This window comes from Vulpes lagopus, chromosome 11, assembly GCF_018345385.1.
Source record: "Vulpes lagopus strain Blue_001 chromosome 11, ASM1834538v1, whole genome shotgun sequence".
Classification (NCBI taxonomy): domain Eukaryota; kingdom Metazoa; phylum Chordata; class Mammalia; order Carnivora; family Canidae; genus Vulpes; species Vulpes lagopus.
In genome coordinates, this window is record NC_054834.1 from 21,461,572 (window position 1) to 21,472,705 (window position 11,134).

An 11,134-nucleotide genomic window follows, 5' to 3' on the forward strand; every position below is an offset into this window, starting at 1 on the left:
TCCCAGTCTTTACAAATAGTCCCTAATTATCCCTTACACTACACTCTTGAGCATCTGACTCTTCTGCCGAACCCTCAGTGGGAGTGGAAGATCTGACCCAAATGTGAGAAGGTAAGGTTTGCAAAAATATTTTGTGAAGGAACAAACAATAGGGACATACAGGGAAAGAGTGTTGTCTCTTGACTGAGGAGCAGACGCTAAGGCCTTGAGGCAAGAGTATAACCAACAACCTTTCTTAAGAGGCAGAAAAGAAGCAGATTTTGTTGAAGTAGAAAAAGCAAGGGGAGAAATTGTGTCAGGCGAGGTTGGAAAGGATAGATGTTGGAAAGAGTATGAGATCCCGTCGGAACTGAAAGTTGTGGAGACTCTGGGTTTTTCGCTGTAAACTGGGAAACCGTCAGGAGGGTGAAATGCAAATGTTAGATTGTTTAACAGGATCGCTCTGGCTGCTGTGCTGTGAATTGAACATAGGGGCAAGGGTGGCAGAGATACTTGGAAATATCCTTGCAGTGGTTCAGGTTAGAAACATGGAGGGCTTAGATCAAAGTGATGGCCATGGAGGTTGATGACAAGGACTCAGTCTGAACTCAGTTTGAAAGTTAAACCAACAGTATTTGTGGATTGGACAGAATGTGAAAGCAATAAGAGGCAAGAATAACTCCAACTCTTCTGATCTGAGCAATGGAAAGACTAGATCCACTATGAACTGAGAGGACCCTTGAATAGTTTCAAAGGAAAATAGAATACACTTTTGATTGTCAATACACATCTTAACTCTTGAAGAAAATCAATATTTTGTCTATTGGCCTTATTTCTCAAGATACAAGAATAGATAACCTATTGTTTTATTGTTGCTTTTATGCAGATGTTGTAAATAACAAACCAGTTGAAATTCTCACAACTTAATTTACTCATTTTAAAAGTACATAGTTTTTATACTCTATTTTCATAGCAGTGTGAGACTGCATAAACCAAAGAATCGTTCATTAATGGCTTCTGTCTTTAGAATCATCCTTTTTTTTTTTCATATAAATAATACACTTGTATTACTAAGGAAAATGATAGAAGTGTTTCCTGGGAATGGCTAAGATTGCAAAGATCATAAAACATACTGTCAAGGGTACTTTAAAAAAAAAAAGAAGAAGAATTTATTACATGTGGTTAACTTACTGACGTCAAAGCAATGATGTCTCTCAAGAACAGATGTAGGTTTTCAAAAATTTCATAAATTAAACACATTGTTTTCTTAGAAGTGTTTCAGTTTCCAATAATTGGAATCTGATGTCTATTTAAAAAATTTAAAGTAATTGCTGTAAATGGTCCTACAATTGGCATGAGATAAAAATGAGCTATATCAATAAATAGTTAAGACATTAGGCTCCGTATTTTCTTTAAATAAGTTTATTGAAACTTAAAGCAATTTGTTAAATATTCAGACATAATTTAAGTAAGGTGCGATTAAACACTTATTGTCCACACATGGGCTCATCAAGGCAAAAAATCAGGAAGAGAATGTTGCCTTTAATTCCCTTTAATGCAAGCTTTTTTGAACCCATTCTCCTTTGGATAGTAGTCCTTTAGGAAACTAGGTAATGATGGACAACTGAAAGACTAATATTAGAAATCTGTAAAATTTCAACAGTAAGTCTAACAAGGGAAAAGGACACAGCAATTATCTGAAGGTCTGAGATGATAATACTAAGTAAAAATCACCATTCCAACAATCACAGTAATGTACTATTTTACTGGGCCTTGAGAATTTTAGTGCCTTTTCATTGAAAATATATTACATGATCCATTTTAAAATGACCACATGAAGTTCCATCTAGTTAACTTGTACATACGGTACACCATGATTCAGATTATGAAAATTTATCTCTTGAAACTATTAGTCTTTTTACTATACATTCACATCTCTCTAGATACAAAGCAAATAGACCAGTTTGGGATGGGTCTTCTAAATAATTCTCACCTGAACTGAATATCTAATGATAATTATCTATTGCTCATTAATCAATACTTACTTAAAAATGAAATGTTCAATCTTCCCAACATGCAGTTATCAATACTCAAGTAGTATCTGTGTATACTCTCATGAATAATAATAGAATACAACATGCAATGAGATCTTGCTAACCCAGAAAAATATAGAAGGCAGATGTGCATGCATAAACAATTTAAATTACCATTTTAATGTAATTGTATTAACTTGGATGAGTAGCATTCAAAAACTTTAATAAATTGATTAGGTTTATTATTAAACATTTAGGAGGGTTTTTTGCATATAAATAGCACTTCTGTTTTTTTTTTAAATCTCTCTGCCTCATTTTGTTGGCACTATGAATTTGCACTAAAAAATATTTTTTAAAGCCTATCAAAAGTCAATTTAAGTCCAACTACTAAACAAACTTTCAGAGTCTAAAATGTTGGAATCTAAATTAATGCTGGAAACTGAGTTTTGTCCTTAATTCTTCTTCATTCCTCACCATCCAGTCCTGTTCTCTGAGTGATTGCTCAGAGAGTGATTGCCAATACTGCAATGACAAAGATAGCAAAAATATCTATGATCCAAATCTGATTGATTCATGTGTTTAAAGGCCCACAGGGATTCCACTGTTCCAAACATCATACCAAACCTAAAATCCTTACTAAGCTAATATACTTTTTTTTAAATAGAAGCATTTTTCAGTAATTATAAAACAAGTAAAGGATAAAAAAACGAACAACCACACTAAAGTTCACTTCAAATGCTTCTCTATATGTTAGATAATGTTACTTATTTGTATTGCAATAGGAGTTGAAGCGTTGAGTTGTAAATCTGTTCCTTGAGGTGCCATGAGTTGCCATGAGTGCAGATATCCTTCTAGTTCTCACCATTTCTTTTATGTGTTCCCTCTCCTCCCAAGTGGACTGAATGTTTTATTGTTGGTAGGCGCAGAGGGCTTTTGAGGGCTCAAGTACCTTTGCCATCTTTTGCTTTTGAAAAATTTTTCCCCCTAGTAACCTGTCTGATGGTATTGCCCAAATGGCAAAATTGATTGGGCTTTAGCTATAATTGCTCTTCATGACTCTCCCACTGACCTACACTTAGCTTTCCTTCTTATCTTCCCCAACGTCCCAAACTCTACAGCTCTCTGCCTTTTGTCTCAACTGTGCTGACTTCCTTAAGCATGTCCTGAATTTTCCACACACACTCTTCCAGTCTTTGCACATGTTCTTTAACTCAAAAGTTCTATCTTTCTGTGAGCTCTGGCAAATTCCCCAACCTTCTTAAAGACAGGTTTAGGTGTTCATGCTGCCCTACAATACCATCCCAATGTATTAATCACTTTGTTGATTTCCTCATCTAATTAGAAGTTTAAGTGTCTATCATTTTATTCCCAACACTTGGTGGTCCTCTAATTTAAAAAATAAAATTGATTTGATGCAATGACCTTGAAATTTCTTGCGGGTCATTTATTCTATTTGAAATCACCACTTAAAGGTGGCCAAAACAGTGGAAAATAAGCAAAAATTTATGTATTACTAATCATAATAGTTGGAGGCCCTCCACTTCTCTGCAGGCCTGCTCTCCCAACACAATAGACACCTAGTGGCCATCAAGCGGATTTGAAACAAAAATCAGTGTTTTCATTTTGGACATTTGATAAAGCCTCATATGATCTGGTTCCAACTCTTACCACTCTGTCCTCCTCTGTGGATATCTTGCAGTTTTCCCCTCATGCTAGATCATTCCTTTAGGCTCCTTAGACCTGTAGCTGTCTCTGCCCTGAGTTACTTGCATGACTCCATCCCTGATCTAAATCTTGCTCAAACAACAACACTCAGAATAGCTGCCCTGGGCGCTCCATCTAAAATATCCATTCCTTGGATGCCACTGCTTGCCTTGTTCTAATTTCTGTGTTTCCTAAACAGCTTTATTCAATACCTGATAGGGATTTGTGTACTTACCCATTTATTGACTCCCCTCATAAACATATAAACTCAATCATAACAAGAGCTTTGTTTTATAAACAGCTGTATTGCTGGCATGTTCAATGAGTATTTCTGGAAATAAGGATGTATTAAACATTTTAACTGTTAAATTCTAAGGAGTTTTTTCAATGTTTTAAACCAACAGAAAAGTTGCCTTTGTCATATGCTCAAAAAGGGTGTATAGTCATTAATCTTCTGATTAATTTCATATAACAGATGGATTAAGTGGCAGATTTGGTGATTGTGTATAAGTAACCCTATCAGAACTATGTTTTAGTATATTGTGAATACAGTGAAAATTTATATAAAAATTCAATAATTAAGGACATTATAGAGAGAAGATGTTTCCTAAGTACTTGGACTTTTTTAATGTTTATATTTTAACAAAGTTGTCTCTGGGGTATTAATTCCATAAATATTTGAGGGTTGACCATTGCAAAACACTGGGGGACATAGGAGGGCCTCCAGCTGGGTCAATAATGATGTTTTCTTCCCCTAGCTATAATGGTTCAAGTGATGGCAAGTGAACCAATCTGGCCCTTCTGAAAAGCAGAATCTTTGAAAGGATTATTTAGCAGAAGTAACCTCTTCTTACCTTCAGAAGTGAGTTTTTGAGTCTAGAGCTGCAGGTGGCTATTTATCCTGCTTTGTGGAGAAGCCCATCTACAGTTACATAAAGATAAATCACAGAACTAGAAACCAGTGATGGGCAAAATTTTGGAGGCATTTGTGGGGTGGTTTGAACTGGTCTGACTGTATAGTTGTCTTCTGATATTTGGGTATGCAGCTTTCCTTCAGTTCTTAATGCTTCCACATGTCTACTACATGGCTTGTTGTTGATGAAACTATTATAAATGGATTTCTGTCTTTGTAACTAAGAGTTCTGATTAACATAAAGATTATTCAGAACAGAATATTTAGAAAGAAAGTACTATACTAAAAAGAAAAAGTAGTATACTTGTACTCTGTGAAATTTGATGCTTTTAAAGAACATGGAGGGATGCCTGGTTGGCTCAGTTGGTTGTACATCTGACTCTTGATTTCAGCTCAGGTCATGATTTCAGGGTCCCGAGATTAAGTCCTACATCAGGCTCCATGCTCAGCGCAGAGTCTGCTTGAGATTCTCTCTCTCCCTCTCCCGCTCCCGCTCCCCCCACTCATACTCCCTCTTTCAAGTAAATCATTTTTTTTTAAAGGGAGAAATTAGCACTTAGAATTGGCCTCATGAAACTCTATGAACTGGGATCCCTGGGTGGCGGGGATCCCTGGGTGGCGCAGCAGTTTGGCGCCTGCCTTTGGCCCAGGGCGCGATCCTGGAGACCCGGGATCGAATCCCATATCAGGCTCCCGGTGCATGGAGCCTGCTTCTCCCTCTGCCTGTGTCTCTGCCTCTCTCTCTCTCTCTCTGTGACTATCATAAATAAATAAAAATTAAAAAAAAAAAAAGAAACTCTATGAACAAGTTAAAAATAGCATACATCATGAGATACCATGGAGAGAGAACTTAACACATCATATACTGTGTTTAAAATATTCATTATTTTTAGACTTTTTAGTAAAAAATGTAGAACTATTTAAAAAGGAAGTAGACGATGAACAATCTGTTTACTAATCTAAGGAAGTTAAGCTAGACTGAGAATATAAAGCCTGTACTAAACCACATATGTGTGTTTATTAGCTACAGTGTAGTTCTTAAAAAGAGTACGATGACAATTACATTTTGAACATTTTCCATTGCTACAAACCTCCCCCCCATAATAAGGCAACTCTGTAGACCCAAGGTATGGTTCTGAGATCAAGTCAGGAACTTTACTCAAGTTGTTTTATATATTACTCTACTGCAGGAATTTAACCATGTAGAAGAAGAGGTGTATATGGCCAAAAGAAAAAGAACATTTCTTCCTATAAACAGTTGAGAAAGGAAACCCAGAGCTAGAGTTACATACAGATCATTTCATGTAGACAAATTTTGGACTCGTATCCTTTCAACTGTATTATAAGGCAGAGAGTGAAGGTATTAGCCTTGGGACTCACCTGCTCTGTGGTTACCAACTGGCACACAATCAAGTATTGGTTGGCACTTTGGGTCTGGAGTCTCACAGAAATTTGATGTGACTTTGCAGCTGTTGCAATGAATTAACTTTGTATAGAAAATAGGATACTTCTATCCAGCCAGCCCTGATGCCATGTGAGTATTACTAGAATTAGCTTATGATCCCACAATGCAGGATCCTTTTCATCAGGTAAAGATAATGTATCAAAGTGGAAAAGAGCAGGACTTTTGAGTCGTTCCAGTCTGCATTTGAAATCCTGACTTTACTGCAAAGCTTTGGGAGTTAGACAAAATGATTGTTTCATGCATGTTTTCCTATTATGAGAAATGGGTTGCTAATATGGAACATACAATGAACGAAAACTGCGTTAAGGGCTTCTCACCTAGGAGTCCCTTCATTACTTACAGCCCTTGTTGGTACTGCTCCATCCATTATCCAGCTCAGTCACACTGGAAGGGTATTGAATAAAAGCCTTTTAATGAGTAGTGACAAAATCTTTTAATATTTTTCTATGGGCAAATAATTTAACCTTCACCAAATACACTAATGTATCATTGTTTTATAATTAATTATAATTAATTAGCATTGAACTTAGTTATTAAAATAATAAAATTTGCTTAAGGGTGGCTGAATAGAATCGTCTGTTAAGCATCTGGCCCTTGGTTTTGACTCAGGTTGCAATCTCTGGATTGTGAGATCAAGCCTGGGGTCAGCCTCTGACCTCAGCAGGAAGCCTGCTAGATATCCTCTCCCCTTTCCCCTCTCCCACTTCCCCTCCCACTGGTGTGCTTGCTTGTGCGCGCTCTCTCTCTCTCCCTTTAAAATTTAAAAATAATTAAATTTTAGTTTGCTTAGACTACTATTGCCATGTTAAATCTGGTAGAAATAGGATAGTCATTATGGTTACAGTAAACAGGAGCATGCTTCCTAAACTCTCAGAGATGAGGTCTATGGAAGAATTATCTAGAATTGCACATCTAAAAATGACCACACTTTCTGGAATGGATCTGAAATGAACTGCCCAAAGTTTGCTGTAAGAATTTACTAAAAGTTCATTTCAATGTATAATTTCCTCAAAGACTATGTTGGCCTTCAAGAATTTACAGGCCTTAAGTAGTCTTTTGAGACTAGAGCGTTTAAGAATAAGAAGATTTAATTGGTTGAAATGCAAGGGAATGAAATAAATGGTTTCTGGGAGAAGGAGAATATTGAAACCCAGATCTCTCTTGCTTGTTTGCTATAATGTAATCCTAATTACTTGTGTTACAGGATTTTTCAACAACTTTCGCACTTGTACAAACAAGACGACCAAGTACGATTTCCTTGGAAGCCCAGATGAGAGTATAGGGTCAGTCACACGAGTGACCACTGAAACTAGATGACAGGCCAATAATGGGGGAAAACAAGAGGGAGCAAAGAGGTTTCATGCCTCCATTAGAAATCAACTCCTGATCCTTTAAATATTCAAATATTTCAGTAAATACTGTCACATTTTTTATGTCTTAATAAGAAAAATAGTGATCCATAAAACCTCAAGAGCGTAGGATTCATAAGATTTATATAGCATTCAATAATTCAATGAATATTTATTTACAGACTTTAACAAATACTGCTTCCTTTCTGTACTAGGTCCTGGCATCCCTGAACAGATTTTCCAGAAATGAACTTGGCCTTTTGCTTCCTCTAACAAATTGAGAGAACTATTTGTACCAGAGGTTTTTATTTGGATACCAGATAACAGAAAAAATATGGAGACTAATCACTATTCAGAATCCCAAATTTTATGGCTATGCAACATTAATATCCTAATTCTAGAGCATATTTTAATTTTTATTTTAAGATTTTTTTTTATGACCCATGAGAGACACAGAGAGGCAGAGACATAGGCAGAGGGAGAAGCAGGATCCCCTGCGGGGAGCCCAATATGGGACTCAGTCCCAGGACCCTAGGATCACGATTTGAGCCAAAGGCAGATGCTCAACCACTGAACCACCCTGGTGCCCTGGGGCATATTTTTTTAAAATGCATTGCACTATGGGATAATTTACGAAAATAAAAGTGAAGTCTCCTAAAAACAACAACAAAACCATTTTAAAAATCTAAATTTGTTCAAGATTTAGATATAAAAGAAATTAGGAAAACAAGCTAGGAGGAAATAACAATTAAAGCAAGACTACATCATAGCAGTTGACCACACAACTGTCTGTATCAGAAATTATAACTTTGGTTCCTGCAATTTTGGTTCTAGGAATGTTACCAGCAGTATGTGTGTGTACACTTATGTACAGAGATGTTTGTTGTGAGTATATTGGTTTTTAGCAAGAAATTAGAATAACAAAACTTCATGCTCAACTGCATGTCTAACAACAGAATGACCCGATCTTTATAGACCTAAAAGGGCTAATACATTTTTAAAGAACTTTGAGGAGATGGGATAATGCTAATGATCCGCTAAGTGAAAACAGAACAGTGGAGTTCCAGTGATGAAAATAACAAAAGGAAATGTTAGTGGTGAGAGAATCAGGATGATTATTCTCTTCTCTATATTCTGTGTTTTCAGTTTTTATAAAGTCAGTCATTTTATGCTTAAGTCAAAATACATGTTATCAAACAAAAACATGGCATATGTACAAATATGACTTTGTCTAGCTTTATACGTAAGGGAGACCCTAGGCATGTCTTTCAGGTCATGCTTTAGCTTTTCTAATCTATCAGCGAAGAGCTTATTCATAGTAAAACAAATGAAAAACAACTGAGCACTTTCTATAAATGTCCATTAACGAACAATATTAATCAGATCAATGGTATTTAGCCATGACAGATTTCATAGAAGTATCTGGAACATACAACACATTTTTCTGTTCTCACGTGTTTTGTTTTTCCTTGAAGAGAGCTGGATACCTAACACATTCATTGTAGTGTATGTGGAATAGCTTTCAAATATTTAAAAGGACCTATCAGAATCTCAGGCAGGACAGTACCCCCTTTGATGGAAAGAGCACAGAGGAATTTGGATGCCATCTTCCTCAAGAATGTCTAGCTGCCACCATGGCTAAAATGGTATTTGTTGTTCTAGTTTGAGGAAAGTTAGCATAATAGTTGACAACATAAAACTAAGAATATAGTACAAAATTTAAAATCTCTTCTGTTAAAAATGGCTCTCCGTGCTAGGAAAGTCCATTTTGTCCAATTGTATTCACATTAACCGGACCTTCCAGTCACAGTATTATGACTGATGGCTGTTTATACATTTACAAACACGTTGTACTACTAGTATATTTGAGCCATATTTAAGGGAACCTCAAGACTAATGCCATCTTTTGATAGTTTAATACACTCCATAATATGATACATCAGAAGTGACAAGTTAAAAAAAGTGATAAGTTTTAGCAGTTAATGGACTACTTTAAAAAATAAGACAATAGGTTATTTCCAGGTGTGTTGTGTGTGTGTGTGTGTGTGTGTGTGTGTATGGTTTCTACTCCTAGAACATATAGGAGTTTCTGACATTAGTATCTGACTTCATCTTCTATGAGCCAATGAAAAAAATAATCTCTCTAAATGTGGGCTTTAGGGGCAGCCGGGTGGCTTAGTCAATTAAGCATCTGCCTTCAGCTCAGGTCAGGATCCCAGGGTCCTGGGATCAAGCCCTGTGTGGGGCTCTCTGCTTAGCAGGGAACCAACTTCTCCCTCTCCTCCTCACTTATGCTCTCTGTCACTACCTCTTTCTCTCTCTCTTTCTCTCTCTCAAATAAAATCTTTGAAAATAAATAAATGAGGGTTTTACTATGAAAATAATGCATTATTTGAGGGGCTGCAATCATCTAGAAAAGCGAGAAGATAAATGAGAATCAGGGATGGCAATAAAATGAGGTAAAATTGATTCATTAGATTAAAAAGACGATACAACTGACTTTCAGAAATGCACACAGCAGAGTAGATGAAAAAAAGCACAAGCTTGGCTCCAGGTCATCAGCTCTCCTTTCTTAATAGTGGATGTGGGGGAAAAGCCTAGCTACTCCTCAGTGATGAGTTACCTTCTCAGGTGCCATAAATATTTTTCCTAATCATCAAAAACAGTTGAAAGAAATTATCAGTGTCCAGCATATACTAAGTACTTAATAAGTATTTATTATTTTTACTACTTTTAAATATTTATGTAGGTTAGAATAGAAAGACTCACATGACACCTAATGATATCAATTTCACCTGCCAAGTCAAACATGAACAAATGTGTTTTAAACAAGTGTGTTTAAACTAGGCAGTTACAATTTTAAACGTTCTCTCCAGCTCTAACAAGTATCTTTCTCATAGAATTTCTTGGCCTTGGACAGTTGTAGTAACATTATTATGGCCTGTCCTCATTTCACTTTGTCCGCAGGTGGAGAGGAAATGATGACTCCTCTCCCTCAACCACAGGTATTTCTTTGGCCTTTGGTCATTTTATGACTCCATTTTCACAACTCTCCCAACAGCTGGTTTTGAGTATCTAGTCCTTACACCACAGTGTAGAAACAGATCAAATACAAGTTGACCATTGAAACAATTTTCATTATTGAAAACCCAAAATAGATTAGAAGTCATCGATGTTTGGAAGTTACCAAAGATAGCCATGAAGATGATACTCAGACTAACCACAGCATTTTAAAAGACTCAACTTGTGCAGATTTTCTCATGTGGGGCTCATAGAAGCAGAGAACTCCATGTTTTATTTATAAACCTAGAGGTAAAACTTACAGATCTATAAACCTATAGATTAGAACTACAGTTATGTCATTTTGAATAGGTTCCATACAGAAAGAAGTTTCCATTTCAAGGCCACCATTCTGCTCCACATGGTCAAAGCTGGTGACAGGGAAGCTCTTGCTGTAATATGTGTTGGCCCAGTCCCATGGCTTATCTTATATTCTTCCAAGTTTTGCTCACTCAGACTTCCAATTTGCTGGAAGTACTGTTTGTTCCAGGACAAAATCCCTGGTCGCCCTGGTCTGTGATAGAGTTGGTATGGCCATGCTTCCTCCAACCTATTCCTGCAGGAATCTTGACCCAGGTGGCTTTTAGGATGTCTCTAAATTTCTCATACACAGTTTAGGTTCATGTACAGT

The 11,134-nt window shown here is 36.5% G+C and overlaps 1 long non-coding RNA gene across 2 annotated transcripts in view; it reads left to right on the top strand.

Moving 5' to 3' along the window:
• The window catches only part of LOC121471835, a 166,069-nt gene that overhangs the window by 19,629 nt on the left and 135,306 nt on the right, over positions 1-11,134 (top strand). The gene's annotated exons all lie outside the window — the stretch shown is intronic.